The 18933-nt window shown below is 38.0% G+C and overlaps 1 protein-coding gene across 2 annotated transcripts in view; it reads right to left on the minus strand.

Annotated features, from left to right (window-relative positions):
- LOC114653683 (sodium/calcium exchanger 1-like) overlaps nucleotides 1–13706 on the minus strand; it is a 581045-nt gene extending 567339 nt beyond the window's left edge. For both annotated transcript variants that reach the window (XM_051932578.1, XM_028804143.2), the window contains exons 1-2: nucleotides 13217–13706; nucleotides 12203–12415 (exon numbers count right to left, since the gene is read on the minus strand). The gene's annotated coding sequence lies outside the window, so the exon portion shown is untranslated. The remainder of the gene's footprint in view (nucleotides 1–12202; nucleotides 12416–13216) is intronic.
- Nucleotides 13707–18933: the final 5227 nt, after the last annotated feature.

The raw sequence follows: 18933 nt of genomic DNA on the forward strand, positions 1-18933 counted from the left end.
CCCTCTGCCGGATATATCCGGCACCGTTGTTTTATTGCTAACGCCATACTGCCGGAATTATCCGGCACATTTGCCTGTGGTTATATGAATGCCTGGCAAGTAGTATAACTGACGGTTTGGCGTGGGTATTATTACTACGTTGTATTTCGACAAGTCTGTGGTTGTTTTGGCCGGTCATGTGACGTGATTCGCATGTAACAGCTGTGAATATGGCGAAACGTAAACTGACTTCAAGTGAGGCTTTGCAGGCGATTTTGGACAGTTCTGATCATGATTGTAGCAGTTCTGAAGAAGATTTTAGCGACAGTGATGAGCAGCAAGGTGCGCTGCATGATACTGTGAATGAAGACGCATCGGATGACGGCGCTGAGTGGGTGTATCCCCAGCATCTCAGCTGGGCTGCTGCCCGTGGTGAACTACCTTTTCTGCATTCGTTTGAGGGAACGTGTGGCTTTATTGTTGATGTAAACAATTACACTGCTGAGCAGTTTTATGAGCTGTTTGTGTCACCTGATTTGATCAGACATTTTGTTCATCAGACAAATCTGTATGCAGCACAGTTTATTGAGAAAAATCCCAATTTACCTCCACATTCCCGTGTTCGTGCTTGGTTTGACACTGATGAAAACGAAATGAAAAAATTCATTGGGATTTTGATGTTGATGGGAATAATCAGAAAACCAGATATTGAGATGTACTGGTCTACAGATCCTATGTATGCAACACCTATTTTTGCAGCTGTCATGACACGTAACCGATTCTCTTTGCTGCTGAAATTCTTTCATTTGAATGACAACAGAAACGAGCCAGATAAGAAAGATCCAAACCGCGACCGCTTGTTCAAGCTACGTCCTTTGATTGATCATTTATTTGAAGCATTTCAGTTGCCCTACATGCCAGGACCGTCAGTTGCAGTTGATGAAAGTTTATTGTCGTGGAAGGGCCGCTTACAGTTTCGACAGTATCTACCATTGAAAAGGGCACGGTTTGGTATCAAGATGTTTTGCTTAGCTGAGAATTCAGGTTACATTTATAGATTTCTTGTATACACTGGCAACTTGCACAACATTTAGTGGTCAATACTGCTTGAATAAATGTAAAAAATGTAAACAAAATGTAAAAAAGTAAAAAAACGAAAATTGTTCAGATTTCGCCTGGCGTGGGGAATATTTAGGGAGTTGGCGGTTAAAGGGTTAATGCACTGGTGAGGCCTCATCTGGAGTACTGTGTGCAGTTTTGGTCTCCAGGTTACAAAAAGGACAGCAGCACTAGAAAAGGTCCAGAGAAGAGTAACTAGGCTGATTCTAGGACTACAGGGGTTGAATTATTAGGAAAGATTAAACAAGCTGAGCCTTTTCATTTTGAACAAAACAAAATTAAGAGGTAACATGACTGAAGTGTTTAAAATTATGAAGGGAATTAGTACAGTGGATTGGGACTGTTATTTTAAAATGAGTTTATCAAGAACACAGGGACACAGTGGGAAACTTGTTAAGGGTAAATTTCACACAAACATTAGGAAGTTTTTCTTTACACAAAGAACAATAGACACTTGGAATAAGCTACCAAGTAATATGGTAAACAGTAAGACTTTAGGGACTTTCAAAACTTGACTTGATGTTTTTTTGGAAAACATAAGTGGATAGGACTGGCGAGATTTGTTGGGCTGAATGGCCTGTTCTCGTTTAGAATGTTCTAATGTTCTAATGAATCCACTTAAACAGAGAAATTGTTTGGGACAAAAACCAGTAGCCACCAAGGGTCCCAGGAGTTAAATTAAAAAAAAAAAACGCCCATACAAATTTGAAAAAACTGGTAATTAATGAACAAGAAACAATAACAAAAGAAAATATCTGTTATAAATATATTTTATTTTTTGGCTTGTATGATTGAAAATAAATGCTCCCCAATTGTAACTGCTCCTGTAACTTGTCTGTGTGGGTGGAACTCAAACATTTGTGAAAATTGGCATAGTCAGCAGGATCCCATTATCACCAGCTGCACAAGCATGAACAGGTACTGAAAGGGTGCTTTTTTCTTTTCTATTTGTTGCATCAATTCAGAAATTCAACTCTGTTGTCAAAGGGTATGTCACTGATTGTGTGAAGTATGAAGATATACTGTACATACATTCCTAAAGAGGATCAGAGCCTATCCCAGCAGGATTAGGCACAAAGATAGGACAACAGACTATCACACTCAAATTTAAAGTCACTAAGTGGAGTAACCAAAGAGAGACCCACGGAAAAATAGGTAGAACATGTTAACATCACATGTACTTGTGAGACTCAGAACAATGTACTGCATATTATAAGATTATAAGAATGAGTCTTATTTGCTATAGTAAATAAGCACTCCTCTACTATTACAATAGTAGAGGAGAGGTTGGAAAACAGGAATAAGGTAAGAAATAAAGTGCAATACTTTATTGTTCACAGAACATAATGTGGGGTCAATAAAATGGCAGTTTGTCCTTTAACATAATTTAATATGAAAAACAAGTAAATGTATCCAAAATAGGAGAGGCAAAACTAAAATATCCAAAAACACCAGCAAAATGTCAAAATACTAAGCTCAGCTAAACCTTGACAGGGACAAAGATCAAAGAGCAAAACTCCAAAGACTTGTGGGAAGGCACAATGCTGGAGTATCCACAAAGGGTGTACTCTTCTTTTTAGTCTCCAATTCCCTTATCATGTGACTACTGTAGAATTACTGTTACTGAGAAATATGGCAAAACGGGAAGAATCTGGGGCAAGTAGCATTTGAAAGGCAAAGCTAAAGACAGGGTCAAAAGCCACACCTGGTAATGTTTAGGCACAGTTTAAATTATCCATTCTCTGTCTTGTGGTTTCTAGCAGAGTACAATTTAATTAGATGTGGTATGATATGGTTAAATGCAGACTGGCCTTAAATGAGATATCAAGCCCAATAACCTTTAGCACAGTGGCAAAAATATAACTACCCAATAATCAACATGTAAAGTAGTAATCTTTAAATGAATTATGACTTCATAAAACTCCATTGGAAAATACAGAAGCTCAAGTCTGTTATTATTTCAACGTGTTATTAATTGTATAAGCTCCCCTTTTGATGTTGTTCCTGTCCTGTGTCTATGTAGGAGGAAATACGAGACAAAATCAGGACTGGTTGTGAATAGAATTAAAGTGTAACACAGAGAGAGAAGAAATGAAGGTTTAAAGGGCTCACATGTTTTGGCTGGAGGCCTCCTCATCCTGTGTCCATAAAGGGATACCCATACTGTATTCCACTGTACTTCTGTAACAACCTCACATAACCACGTCAAAACAGCTTGTTTAAAAGTGAGAGGTTAAACCCTGAGGTAGTGCAGTTCACAGAAATGCAGAAATTTAGTATGTTGGCCTTTTACATTCAGCCTAAATCTTTTGTAAGACAGGTAGAAAGCACTGGATGTGTGTATAGTGTTTCAGTGACACTCTAACATTTATCAAAGAAAAAACTTAAAGAAATAAATAAAACATTATGAATTAATCAGCGGGGCTTTTATTATTTTATTTTATAACAGTAAGAAAATCCATTTTCCATGTAGTGCACTCACTACTTAAATTAACAAAGCTCAACACGATTTTTTAGCATAATTCAGATTAGGAAAAGAAAACATTGAAAACTTGAACATACAGAAAAGAAACACCCTTGTTCCTGAAAGATATCAGGACCCACATATTTCACATTGTTTAATTTGTCTCTATAAAACCTGCTTAAAATAGCAGTGGAGTTTGAAAAAGTCGGAATGAAATAGCAATGATCCATTCTAATGGAACAACATTTAATATCTTGCCCATCTGACAAATACGTAATTTAATTACTGGAAATTATTTCTAATGCCATTATACTTAGTTACCAAAGTTTTGAAACTATATGTCTGAAGAAAATTATTTATTTTATCTGCATGACTTTTCTTCAAGTGCAGTGTTGCACTATTATTGGCAAATGTTGATGTAACATAATAAGACTCAGTCCTGGAAATGTTTCCTCTTGACATTTCCTCTGGAAATGTTTCCAGCTCTGAAGGAGTGGTGAAGCTTTTCCAGTCTCAACATTCACATCCAAGTTGTTGAATCTCACTTTCCTTTTTGCTTACTAAACAGACAAGATAAACTATTTTCTTTTTACTATCTTATGCCTACTAATTTAATGCTGTGTCCGTGTCACTAATGTTCTTGTTTATTTTTCACTTACAGAGTATCAAGGTGCACTCAAGGCTTGGTGAGTATCCAGTTTTAAAACTTAAAGGAGCAATTGTGCTGTTTGCAGATGATATTGTGCTCTTGGACTCATCAGATCAGTCCCTGACAGTCTCTGTTGAAGTGGACAGTGGTTGTTCTCAGTGAAAGAGCTCTGGAAGTATCTCTGGATCTTACTCATGAGTGAGGATAGATGTGATTGTAAGACTGACAAGTAAATTGGTGCAGCAGCAGCAGCAGTGGACAGATGCAGCTGTTAACTTTAATTTCAGTTAACATTCCCACTATCAGCTATGGTCCCTGTGGATCATTACTGAAAGAATGTGATTGTGAGTGCAAGTAGTCAAAATGAGGGTCCTGTCTGTAATAAGTGGTGGAACCACTGCTTCTCTGGATTCACAGAAGCTAGATAAAGAGGTTTGGGCATGTAGTTACAGTGTCTCTGGGTGACTCCAATGGAGGAGAACCAGGCACAACACTATGATAGAAAACACAGGGTAGTTCCAAAACACTCCAGATTGATTATATATTTCAAATGGCCTGGGAACATCAATGATGTCTCCAGGAGGAAAACATTTTATGTATAAAATAATGTACCCAATGGATGATCTAGCCTTGCAGGATACTCCTCTGAGAAGCACTTACTATAGTTTAGCCAAAAATATGTCATATTATAAAATGATGCGGGATTTGGTGTCGAGATTTTATCAATCGAAAAAGAATTGTCCAGTATGTGCCTATTCAGGCTAGTTGCGCTTAAGCAGGTTAGTAGTAGCAGTTGTGAATGTTAGCCATCTGTTGCACAATATGTGTCATTGTGTTTTCATTCCACTGCTTTATATCACTGCTTATACAAAAGTGCACTTGGTCTTATTGTTCTCAGTCATGAAATCACAAATAATAACCTGCAGAGCACAAAACAATCTAAATAGGTATCTGCTCTTTTGGGGATGATAAGAACTGATAATGTACAGTCTATCATTGATTAGATCCAAATCAATACAATTCATCACATTCAGTAGATCCATAGTTAAATGCCTGTAGCTGGCCAGTATCGATTTCTACTGTTGTCCTCAATGGAAAATTATGCTTTGATAATTGTCATTTTCCTAATCGCTGAGCCTTCCAAAAGCTAATTAATACCAGTTATCAAATGTACACAGTAAAGCTAATGGAAATGATTCACATTTCATGTCATTTTTGTCAGTAACCTTGTTAGGTTGAATAATCATTTTGTCATAACTGATTTGATGCCTAAGAATTTAACCATGCTAGTTACAATTACCACAGTACAGTAGCACATTACCCATGGGCCTAAATATATCATTATCTGCTCTAACAGCTGCATAAACTCTGCTGGCATTACTTACAAGACATACTTGTACATGTCCATTGCAGTGAGAGATGAAACAGCTTCTTGTACGCAGAGTGAAAATCTATGGTGAATTCTAATCCTAAATAGCAGGGTGCCGGTCTCTTGCAACTCATATTTATGAATGCAGTTATAACAGGTTAGGATGAGTCATGTTGTGTGCTTATTGTGTGCTAATTAGTGAAATCTTTTCTTCCCCATTATCACATAGTGCAGGCTCAACAATATTACTACCAGCAGCTGTCCTCACCTTTCAAGCATTCTGTCTCCTCAAGACCCCAGCACAATTTGCCCTCAACTACGCAGATCATTTGTGCAGCTGTCATTTGTATTAATACTTGCACTGAGAATGACGGTCTTGCCCCCAATCATTTTAAAGTCAAGAGAATTCACCAAACCTGACTTTAAACAGCATCTGACAACATCACTCAACATGGCATGTTCACCTGACAATGCTCTCATCTCATTCCTCCTTTAGACAAGGCAGAGTTGAAAAGCATGCTTTGCTTTTTACTTTATGCATACTGTATACTGTATTCCATCACTTATAAATCTTTATCATTTTATATGTAAACACATTTCAAAATAGCTAAGTCCACAATAATAATAATAATTATTTACATAACACCTTTAACATGCTGAAATATATATGTCTGTAAATAAATAATAAAATGAAATGTCGATAAATATATAATAAAGAAAACTGATCAACACTGGATATGTTGGTTCAAAATGATGGAAAGATGAATGAATATCAATACCAACCAGAAGCTTCCACAGGCTACATCCACACTATAATGTTTTCACTTTAAAATGGCATTTTTAAACTGAAACGATTGTGACTACTCAATTTGTACCAGAAACTTGATATGGACAACACATGCGTGAAAATACGTCATTTCTGCTATTCTGTTTTGCGGCATTTGGACAACGTATGCGCAAGATTGTTTTTAAGTTAGTGTAAAATTAATGATTTTAACAATGTAACTCTGTTCATATACAGTACATTTTTTGTTCATGAAGTAATATTTGGAAATTGTTTTGTGGCAATAAAAAAGTAGTTTGGTTTGTGCATCTCCCTAACTGAACAAGCCTGTTTATTTCTTCTCTCAGCAGATGATGAGAATGTACTGTAGTAACAGAAATGGCACTCTGCATCTTTTAATTTGCACATTGACTGTTCAGTTTGTGTCTTTAATGATGTGTTTGCTTTTTAAATAGCAAAAATATTTGCTTAGTTCTTGATTCACTCTTTCAATAAACAACAGAGAAGTGAGGCAAAGTCGTTTAAACACATCATAAAAAAATATCAAAAAACGATAACGAAAATTATGTACCATTGCTGTCCGTGAACTGTCCAAATCAGGTTTCTGGTTCAAATTGGGTAGTGACAATGATCTCTTTCAACACTAGCATTTCACATCAATTATAACATTTTCATTCACCTATAATGGGCATGAGCAGGAAGAAGTTTCCTCCTGAAGGGATGGTTACACTGCCAACCGCAAGATTTAGTGCAAAACTACAGTGATCGATACATTATTTGCCTTTTTGCATGTATGCAACATTCAAAGTGTACAAAACGCAATTTACTGTAGACACAAAACCACCACTGAAAGCAACTAATTTCTGTCCACTATGTTGGAATATGGCTTTCTTCCATGAAGGGTGACTAATCAGTGAAAAATTTGTTTTTAAAATCAGGGCCAAATCAGGGAAAGGCCATGTAATAAGTCTGAACCAACTAGAGTACAACTGGAATCTGCATTTCAAGTCTTTATGTTTTCGTCCAACCTCACTGGAACACTAAGCCAGCATTCTCAGAAATACGCAGTTCGGTAGAGCATTCTCAAAACTCTCATTTTTGGGGTTAAAAAACGTTGGGGTAGTGTAGACAAAAGTCAAAAATGAAGGTTAATGTTAGTATTTTTAAACAAAAATGTAGTAGTGTGGGCATAGCCTCAGAGCAACTACTACTGCAGTGTGATTTGTACTTGTTTATGTTTGCAAATGTATATATTAAAGATGGGCATGATGAACCGAGTACAGTATTTGAGTAAATTTGTAAATCAGTACTCTAAGGAAAATATTATGAGATCTGTATCTGTTTTGTATTATGTTGTACATGTAACACTGCACACTTGCATTACATCAGGAAAGTGAATTGTGTTGGCTGTCACCATTTTTATACATGCTAAAAACACAACCACAGATGTTTCACTTTATTTCACATTTCTTACAAAACAGCAAAAATGCAGCAAAGGCGCTGAATGGAAATTTGGGGTTTATAGTGACTAAGAGATTCAGCAACAGTCTTTGTGGTAATATGAACAGAGTGGCATGCCAAGGAAGCCTGACATTTGCAAAGCAGCTTACATTCATGTGTATCAAAGAGTGTGTTTTAAACGGGATTACAAAAAGTCCTGCCCCTCTCAAACATATATATACACATATTTTCACAAAATGAGGAAAACCCTGTAGCTTCCAAGTCTGACCAAAGGGTTTCTGGAATGAAGAAGTTCACACTACCCATAATGACATTAAGCCCCCACCTATCAGCTCACCTCTCCTGATCCTACCACAACATTAATGGCAAGCATCATTCGCATTTCCATTCTTTGGAATATCTAGGGCAACCAGACACACGCACATCAGCATGAGCGTGAGGATTCTTAAAAAAAACAAGACGACATTAAAGTAAACCAAAGCAGTGAAACAACGTTTGCTTCATATTTGTTATGAAGCTACCTCAAATAACAGTAGTATTAGTAGAACTGTCACATAAATAGACACAGATCCACTCATTTCAGCATGCATATGTGCAAAGAGAGAGAACTCCAATACATACCAAAATATTAAAAAATACTAGTAAAATCAAACTGGAGAGTTAATTTCATTTTAAAATCTATATTCAATTTATCAAAAATAATGTTTTCTTTTGACTAAACATTCTGCTTGCTACCGTGGAACCACTCTACTTTCTTTGGTTTAAACTGTTGAATAATGTTTAATATTCAAATCCAAATTTAAAATGTTAACTTTCATAATGTATTTTTGAAATTTGGATGAACTGTATTAATAATTATTTGCTTAGCAGACACTTTTATTCAAAATGATTTACAAAAGTTGTCAACGTAATCAAGTAAACATAAGTCTGGGCAACTGTTTCGAAGCACATGTTAGAGAACAAGGGTACAAAATTGATCATCACAAACGTAGAGCTTAGAACAAAATACAAGCTAGTAACAATTCTATGTTTACAAGAAGCTAACATCTAATGTCATTCTGACAGAAAATCGCCAAACAAAAGAGTCTTCAAATGTCTCTTGAACACATTTAGGGAGTCAGAATTTTGGATGAAGGTGGGCAGATCATTCAACCATACATAAAGAGGTCTGGATTGAGACACCTTTCATCAGTAGATCTCAGTGGTCAAGAAGAAGCAATGGACCTCAGAAGTGTCTACATATATATATACCTGTACCATTCACTGCTCTGTAGGCAGACATCAAGGATTTGAACTTAATATGTGCTTGGCTGGTTGAAAACAAGATGTGCTGCTTCATTTGAAATCATCTGCAGTGGCTTCATGCCAGCTGACAGTTGCAGTAGGCCACATGTGACAAGACCAAAGTTTGGACTAGCAGTTGTGCAGCATACATAGATAAGGTCTGATCTTGTGGTTAGTGTATAGAGTTAATAGGCAAGACAGGGAGGCCTTTGCAACATGATCATTGAAGAACAGTTTATCTTCAATCACAACTCCAAATTTGTAAACAGAGTCAACCTGAACAGAGGGATGAGCTTTAATAACAAGAGAGGCTTTCTTTGCCAGGTTGAGCTGAAGATAGTGCTCCTTTCTTTAGGTTGTAATATCAGTGAGACATGCAGTGATTCTAGCTGAATCTGCATGGTCCTCTGAAGGAAATGACAAGTACAACCTAGTACTGATTGGAGAAACTATGGGACAGAGGATAGGGCTTAGTGAGGAGGTGTATACAGAGAAGATGGCTCAGCAAAGATTTTTGGGGCACTGCCATGCTTGCTTGGTGCACCCTTGACATCTCTACTTGCCACGAAAAATGACAGAATCTACCCAAGAGGTAGGACTCAGACCACCTGAGGAAAGTCCCAGTGATGCCAAAGTTAGTGAGGATGGCAAAGAGTATCTGGTGGTTGACACAATCCACGTCAGAGGAGATATCTAGCAATAGCATAAATGACTGCAGGGTTCAAATTATGGCCCAGTTTCTGTCTTTGCGAAGTTGGCACATTCCCCCTTTGTCTATGTGGTTTTGTCTCCAGGTTAGTTTTTATAGATAAGAAAGAAATACGTTCTGAGGTAAAGCTGTAATGCTCACTGATCATGGTGCCTGAGAGTAGTAACAAAATTGCATGCTGATTAACACATGCAAGTAAGACTTTCACTTCACTCTACATCAACCCCATGAAACTTATGTAACTCCACTTTTTCTTTGAAACCACAAAGCCTATCAACTCTCAAATCGTATCATATGAAGAAATACAGATGTGTCCTCCAGTGTATTCCAGTGATGAGGCCAATGCCATAACCCAGAAGTGGATTTAGTAGTTTCACAATAAAGGGAAGATTTATTCTCATTTAACAACAACAACATTTATTTATATAGCACATTTTCATTCAAATAATGTAGCTCAAAGTGCTTTACATGATGAAGAAAGGGGAAAAAGACAAAGTAAGAATTAAAATAAGAAAACACTAATTAACATAGAACAAAAGTAAGGTCCGATGGCCAGGGAGGACAGAAAATCAAAAAAAAAACTCCAGATGGCTAGAGAAAAAAATAAAATCTGCAGGGGTTCCAGGCCATAAGACCGCCGAGCCCCCTCTAGGCATTCTGCCTAACATAAATGATCAGAGAAGAGAAGAACTGATTAAATGGAAGGCCCGAGTTGTATACGAATTTAAGTATCCATCGCCAGCATTCACATTCACATCTACCCTTTAATTCTTCTAAATGCTGTATTTAAATCATTGTATTGTGCATTGGAGTAAAACCTCTTTGTTATTCAGCTAATATACAGCAAATGTAATTGATTTAAGATTAAAATAATGATTAACTAGATAACACAGTGGATTATTTTATATTGTGCAAATTTAATAATAAGTGACTTGCTACCAAGAGGAAATTTCATTTTGCTTAACAAAGAATTAATTCGTAAAGACAACCAGTAAAGACGAACATTACCAATCATTTATTTACATGAAACGTCGTGGAATGAAATGCAGCATATTTAAGAAACAGTAATAATGACGACAAACCCTTAAGAGTTGAGCTTGAAAACTATCCATGTATTCCGTTCACGGGGCTGTTTAAAGATCGTCGGTGTAGCCTACGGTATGCAGTTTCTCGTCGTTAACTGCTTCTGCATTCAAGATTTACCCGTCTCAAAGCTGAAAGGGAGGGAAACCCTCCATCCATGGCTCTTCCCCGAGCTGCATACAAATGCGGTGCTGAAGCACGGCGCTCGGCTATAAGCAGTGTGTCCGCTTAGCACCCCCTCCGGAGCTCCCGACAGGAATACCGACTGAAAGTAACGCTTATCAATCACCAGCGAGAGCCTGCACCAGCAAAGACTGCCTGCATACGTGTCGGATAAGAGCATCTTGCACGTGAGACGACGAAAGAGCCGCTCACATCAGGCAATATAAACGCAGGCAGGGACAAACAATGATGTTCTGCAATAAAACTGACCCTCGATCAGGCAGCGCTACGCAACATACATACGTGCACAGAAAAAGAAAAAGCGAGGTTATGTGTGCGTGTGAGCGCGCTCATTAACATAATGTCACAACGCCGGATTACAGGGCACTCGGTATGCCCTGCTCTCCCAGTTTACCAGGACTCCGCAGAATAAATATATGGAAGCGGAATAACTCGTTGAAAAAAAGAGATCGATTTCCACATTCCTCTGCCCTATATATGGATGTGACGCCTACAGATTAAAAAGCCTGAGTTTGATTTGTGCGTGGTGCCGCACGCGCCAGTGTTTATGCTGTTCGATTTATGAACTTGTTCAATCTGCACAACAGCGTGATTACTTCACCTCTGCCTTTATCCTTTAATATAACACATTTTATTATAATGAGCAAAGCATGTACAGCAAGCCACACACTCGTAGAAAACCACTTCATCTATATACAGTATACACACATATATACATACATATACTTACATATATATATACACATATATGAGAACAGTAAAACATATTTTCATTGTATGCCACACTTTTATATATACACATAAATATACAATTATATGCTTGTACAAATCTAAAATGTAAATTAAAATGTACATTATTTCAACATGCACACAGCTATACACCTAATACTAAATGCCAACAAAGGCAATGGGTACAAAAAATGTACTAAGTCATTTAAATTCCAGTCACTTGTGATTTGTGAGCTCTGTTTCTGTAGTAAGCAAAAAAAAAGACTACCATAAAGTGTGCGCGTTTGTCATGGAAACAGGTGTCAGATTCAAATATGACTCAAGCACGCTGTCAATAGAGAACATCAAAGAAAACTAAGCACATGGGAAAAATAATGAAAGTTGCTTACCAGCCCAGCCCTTTGCAGCAGAGCAGCGGAGTGCCGCCGATGGGATCTTAACTCGCAGCAAGCGGATCAGGAAGGCAGGAAGGAGTACATAGCGGGATTTGGAGTGATCGAGTCGTCGTGGGAGGGGCCCTTCGGTGCGAGCCTATATCCAAGCTGCAATTTGGCAGCTATTTTTGACGGTGTTACAGCTGGAGATGCTATTAGCGCAATTGCCTATAAATAAAGCAGATTAAAGCTCAATGAATACGAGACTGCCTCTCAGTAACTCCACCGGACAAAAGGCAGGTAACATTCGCGTAGCAGGTGCCTTTACAATAAACGAACAACAGTGAACTGTATGAACGCATAGCTCTGAGAGACATGAAATCAGGACTTTCGAATACAGTATTACAAAACAGTGGACACAGTAGTAGTAGTACTAGTACTGCCAATAACTGTAATAGTATCGTCGAACATTATCATCATCAGGATCATCATACTGGCATAATGCCACTGACGGCTGGTAAACACCTTTACTTGTAAATCGACAAAAATACGAGAGTTCGTAGCAACCAATGAAACCAGAGACATCCACATGGTTGTATATATTAATAGTCGAAACCACTAAAACCCTAAATTTTAGCTGTTTCAGACACAATGAAATTTAGTTTCAGGTAAATGAAAACAGCAATTTATAGCAAAGCAGCAGCACACATCATTTCATGCGATTTGATATTTCAAGACTGTGAGCGCTGGTATAATCAATATGTTTGCCGTAACCTCAAAAGATCAATTCCGACAAACTTCAATCTTCCTTTTTCCATCTCCACGAAGGCCCGCTTATCGGTAATCAATACGGTTACTGTAAAATTAAATAAATTCGCACAAAGATCGATTAAAAGGCGACATTTAAAATGATATGAAAACGGGCAAGTTATTGGGTGGATGGTTGATTTGCATGCGAGTCTTTCAAAATAAGCGTTATTTAAACAGATACGAGATCAGTTTAAACAAATCTAAAATATATTACTGTACTTGTTCCTGCTCGGAGGCGATCTTCTCAGGGCATCCACAGTGGTTTGCCGACCATTACTCTTGGAAGTACATTTTGTCATCTATGCCTTCTTTTTCTACCTCTGTCACTCTCCACTATATTTCCTCGTTTCGTCTTTCTCCTCGTGCAGCGTCTCAACCAATAAAGGGGTGGATGAAAATCCGAATGTGATCAGAAGCTTAATTCAGAGTCAGCATCGGCAAATGTGAGAAAGCAGGCTACTTGACTGTCAAGCAGAGAGCTGTCTTCACCGAAGTTGAGACTAGTCCAACACTAGCCCCAAACGTGGGCGACCATAGGCGGGAGATGAACAGTAAAGGAAGAAAGGCGAGGGACGCGTAGATTCTCTTCCCATCGGTCCGTCTCTCTGCGCGCTCATAGCAGGGGGTTAGATGAACGAGAAAAAGAAGAGCATCGCCAAGGGAAGGAAGGCTGAGACTGAAAGACGGTTGCGCTTCACTCGCATCAGCATCACGCAGACACGCACGCACAGTGGCACATGCGGGGCAGCGAGCCAGCGAGAGAGAAGAGAGCAGGCGAGAGGGAGAGAAAGAGAGGGAGATAGTGTGCAGAGAACACAGAGAGGCGACAATAACACCGCGTAGCGAACAAATAACAGGCGCGATCAGCAGATATACACACAGAGGGAGTCACAGTGCCGGGATTAGATCACTGGAGTAGTGGAGGACTGCGCTCGGAATGGGGCATCACGACCTGCTCCATCAAAGAGAGCAACATATGAATGAACAAAACATCATCTGTAGTGTCGCTGCGTTCTGTGGTTGAGTTTTGTTTTCCCTTTCTTACAAACTCTTTGGGTTTAGTTCAATTTATATTCATTTACTTAAATTTGCCATCAAGAGCCTTAAAACCTAAAATACTACAAAAACTTGGGAAAGTTAAGGTTTATTTATGTCCAACACCAGGGTGTGTTCATTTGAATTCAAATATAGTGAATGTGTTTTATTTTTATTATATTTTTAAATGTGTGCCTGTCTAGTATGTCGAATAAAAATAAAATGCGTGTGGTGATAGTACTTATGCTAAACAAAGGTAAACATTGGGAAATTCATACACTGTGCACAAGTAAGCACTGGCATCACTGTAAACCATCATAAAGTATTGGTAGACACAGCTGCTGTTTGTCATGGTCCTTTATGTAGGCCCACAGCATGCATTTTGCTATTTTCTGTGAAGTGCAGCATAATAGTAAAGTGTATTTTAAGTCATGTGTACATTTTGTGCTTGCCTGCTTTATACAGTCTGGTTTAATAGCTAAGAAAATATCAGTTAAGCACTTGCTTCTAACCTGATAACACTTAATCCGCCTAAAACACATTTGTAAAATTGCATGAAAACAGTTATTGTATTTGTAAAATCTCCAGGAAGGGTGTTCATTACAGTATAAAATAAAGGTTACTTGTTTATTATTAAGCAAATATTTTAAAATAGGGATTCAATAATTTTGGTAGCAGAGTAGTGCAGTAATTAGCCCCATTGCTTCTCAACTGCCAGGTTAAAAGGATGAATTTGAGTCCCACAGCCTGTCTGTGTACAGTTTGGATGTTCTTCCTAGTTATAAATGGGCTCTCTTTATGTGCTGATTTTCTTTTAACTTCTTAAAGATGTGTAACTTAGGTCCACTGGTATCTCTAAACTGGTTCAGTGCTAGCGTGTCCTAAAATAGACTGGTGCTTCCAGGTTGGTTGCTACCTTGAGCCTGATGCAGCCAGACTTTGTCCCCTACCACCTTTACATGAACAATGGGCATGGAATATGCATGGATCGATAGTTTTTATCCTAAATGAAGTAATTCTTATGGAATTATACTGCATGTGCAATTTGCGGTTTACACACAAACAAATGAGGGAAAATAAGATTTTATGCTGAAAACAAAGAAAGTTATAAAGCCTTCCTCAGGTTTATGCTGAAAAAAAAATACAGGTATGAATATGGATGTGGAGAGGAGAACACCACCAGGGAAGATGAAAAGAATATGAGTGAATATGAGAGGTAGCCATTAGAGATTTTAAAATGATAGATACCTACTCACCCAAGGGGTGACTCAATTTAGAGTCTGATGGCTAAAGGTTGAAAAGATCTCAAATAGAGCTTCTTGGAGTAATGGAGTTGTCTCAGTTTGTTGCTGAAGGAGCTCTTCTGTTTAGCCTGGAATAGTATGCAGATTACTGAGTGACCTCTATTCTACCACTATCTCTAGTGATGCCAGTCTGTCTCCCAGGTTTGAACTAGCCCTTTTAAATAGTTTATTTAGTCTTTTGGCATCACATACACTAATGCTATACAGTGGTGTGAAAAACTATTTGCCCCCTTCCTGATTTCTTATTCTTTTGCATGTTTGTCACACAAAATGTTTCTGATCATCAAACACATTTAACCATTAGTCAAATATAACACAAGTAAACACAAAATGCAGTTTTTAAATGATGGTTTTTATTATTTAGGGAGAAAAAAAATCCAAACCTACATGGCCCTGTGTGAAAAAGTAATTGCCCCCTTGTTAAAAAATAACCTAACTGTGGTGTATCACACCTGAGTTCAATTTCCGTAGCCACCCCCAGGCCTGATTACTGCCACACCTGTTTCAATCAAGAAATCACTTAAATAGGAGCTGCCTGACACAGAGAAGTAGACCAAAAGCACCTCAAAAGCTAGACATCATGCCAAGATCCAAAGAAATTCAGGAACAAATAAGAACAGAAGTAATTGAGATCTATCAGTCTGGTAAAGGTTATAAAGCCATTTCTAAAGCTTTGGGACTCCAGCGAACCACAGTAAGAGCCATTATCCACAATTGGCAAAAACATGGAACAGTGGTGAACTTTCCCAGGAGTGGCCGGCCGACCAAAATTACCCCAAGAGTGCAGAGACGACTCATCCGAGAGGTCACAAAAGACCCCAGGACAACGTCTAAAGAACTGCAGGCCTCACTTGCCTCAATTAAGGTCAGTGTTCATGACTCCACCATTAGAAAGAGACTGGGCAAAAAACGGCCTGCATGGCAGATTTCCAAGATGCAAACCACTGTTAAGCAAAAAGAACATTAGGGCTCGTCTCAATTTTGCTAAGAAACATCTCAATGATTGCCAAGACTTTTGGGAAAATACCTTGTGGACTGATGAGACAAAAGTTGAACTTTTTGGAAGGCAAATGTCCCGTTACATCTGGCGTAAAAGGAACACAGCATTTCAGAAAAAGAACATCATACCAACAGTAAAATATGGTGGTGGTAGTGTGATGGTCTGGGGTTGTTTTGCTGCTTCAGGACCTGGAAGGCTTGCTGTGATAGATGGAACCATGAATTCTACTGTCTACCAAAAAATCCTGAAGGAGAATGTCCGGCCATCTGTTCGTCAACTCAAGCTGAAGCGATCTTGGGTGCTGCAACAGGACAATGACCCAAAACACACCAGCAAATCCACCTCTGAATGGCTGAAGAAAAACAAAATGAAGACTTTGGAGTGGCCTAGTCAAAGTCCTGACCTGAATCCAATTGAGATGCTATGGCATGACCTTAAAAAGGCGGTTCATGCTAGAAAACCCTCAAATAAAGCTGAATTACAACAATTTTGCAAAGATGAGTGGGCCAAAATTCCTCCAGAGCGCTGTAACAGACTCATTGCAAGTTATCGCAAACGCTTGATTGCAGTTATTGCTGCTAAGGGTGGCCCAACCAGTTATTAGGCTCAGGGGGCAATTACTTTTTCACACAGGGCCATGTAGGTTTGGATTTTTTTTTCTCCCTAAATAATAAAAACCACCATTTACAAACTGCATTTTGTGTTTACTTGTGTTATATTTGACTAATGGTTAAATGTGTTTGATGATCAGAAACATTTTGTGTGACAAACATGCAAAAGAATAAGAAATCAGGAAGGGGGCAAATAGTTTTTCACACCACTGTATGCCCTGCAAAATACCGCATTGAAAAATACACTAGCCACTACAGACTAGTAGACAACATATAAGAGTGGCCTGCATATACCAAATGATCTCAGCCCCCTCAGAAAAAGAAGTAGCTCTGACCTTCTTGTATACAGTCTCTATTTTTGGTGCTCCAGTCAATACTCAAATATATTGTAAGACGTTTGACAAAAGAGGAACCATTTATTCACATTCTGAACCAGCATATCCAGGGCAGGGTCATAGTGTAGCTGGAACTTATACCATCAAGCATCAGGCACAAGGCAAGAACAATCCCAAGACTATTAAGCTTCATTTGGTGAGCTAATATCTAAAAGCTTTTTTTCCCATATCTCATTTGGATACTTATTAAAATCTGTCATGCTTCCTGCAGGTAAAAGGGCAGTAGCTGCCCCAAGCAGAGGAGTTCAAGCACCTCTAAGTCTTGGTAATGAATGAGGATAGAGATGATTATGAGACTAACCAAGAAATCAGTTTTGTTTTATGAACATTGTCATGGTAAAGTAAATGTTAACTCCACATCTGTGAACACATAGGAAGTAGCCATCATGTGTGGCTGAGCGATGTAATGCTATAAAATTGCACCTGTCAGAGATAAATGGCTATTGTAAGTCACTGTGAAACCATACTATGACACCCATAAGAGCAAAAGAACCCAGGTTAGACAAACAACAAAAGACCAATTAGCTAATAGTTAAGTTTTAACAAAATTTCATCCAGATGTTTTGATGCACCTGCAGAGAATGAGATCAGTATTATAGATGTCCTGAAAAGAGTTCCATGTTTGTGCATCATCTGTCTACCTCTGGAAACATTACCCAGTGGTCCATGGAAAGCATTACATCTTCATAGATGCTAGTGCTAGGATGATACCCTTGTACCATGTTGGTCTTCCAGGCCTCTCAAATATTTCGCAAGCAATGTAAGAGTCATTTTATAGTCAGCATTGTCGCCATTGGTCTATCATCACATTTATATGACAAACTTTTGCCACCAAACATCAGGCCAGCTAGCTGGCCTCATGATTACCAACAATTTGATCACTTTTAAATTTGCTTAGATCGGACCAACATATTTATTATAAAGGCATTGATGGTGTGATTTAACAGCACGTTAAGTGTGGTGAGGTCACTATGACCCAACTTCTTTGGCTGTGATAGTTGTGAGCACAGAAAGCATAAACAATAAACATTTTAGTATGATGATCTTTGGTGTTCATTTTCAGTCAAATTAAACCACTAGTTCTGAGGTAATTGTTTTGAACAGTGTACTTTAATCATAAGAACTAAAAAAGCCTAAATGTATAAGTACGTTTGTGACACTACCAACTCCCTTTTAAATTTCCATTGTTTATTAACATCAATATTATTTTCATTTTTTAATTTTTTTCTCTAAATAAACTGACTAAATGAAGTTAAACATAATTAAGTACATTATTGCAGTTAACAGGTAAAATAAACAATAGAGGGAGGAGAACTTTATTTGTTCCCAGAATATGAACATATTACCATAAATAATGTATTCCCTTTCATTAACAGAAGTCTTTAAAGGGTGTGACTTTTGTAATTTTCAAATTCATAAAGTGTACTCAGATATCAAAATTAACATAAACAAAATTATTATTTTTATGTCACATAATGATTTTAGTGCTACAGAATGGTTTTATATTCCTTATTGCTACAATGATTCTATTGATTATTTAGATTGTTAAAAGATTAAAAATCAGAATAAGAATGTAAAATTTCAGTAAGTG

The sequence above is a fragment of the Erpetoichthys calabaricus genome, chromosome 1 (assembly GCF_900747795.2).
Source record: "Erpetoichthys calabaricus chromosome 1, fErpCal1.3, whole genome shotgun sequence".
NCBI classification, from domain to species: domain Eukaryota; kingdom Metazoa; phylum Chordata; class Cladistia; order Polypteriformes; family Polypteridae; genus Erpetoichthys; species Erpetoichthys calabaricus.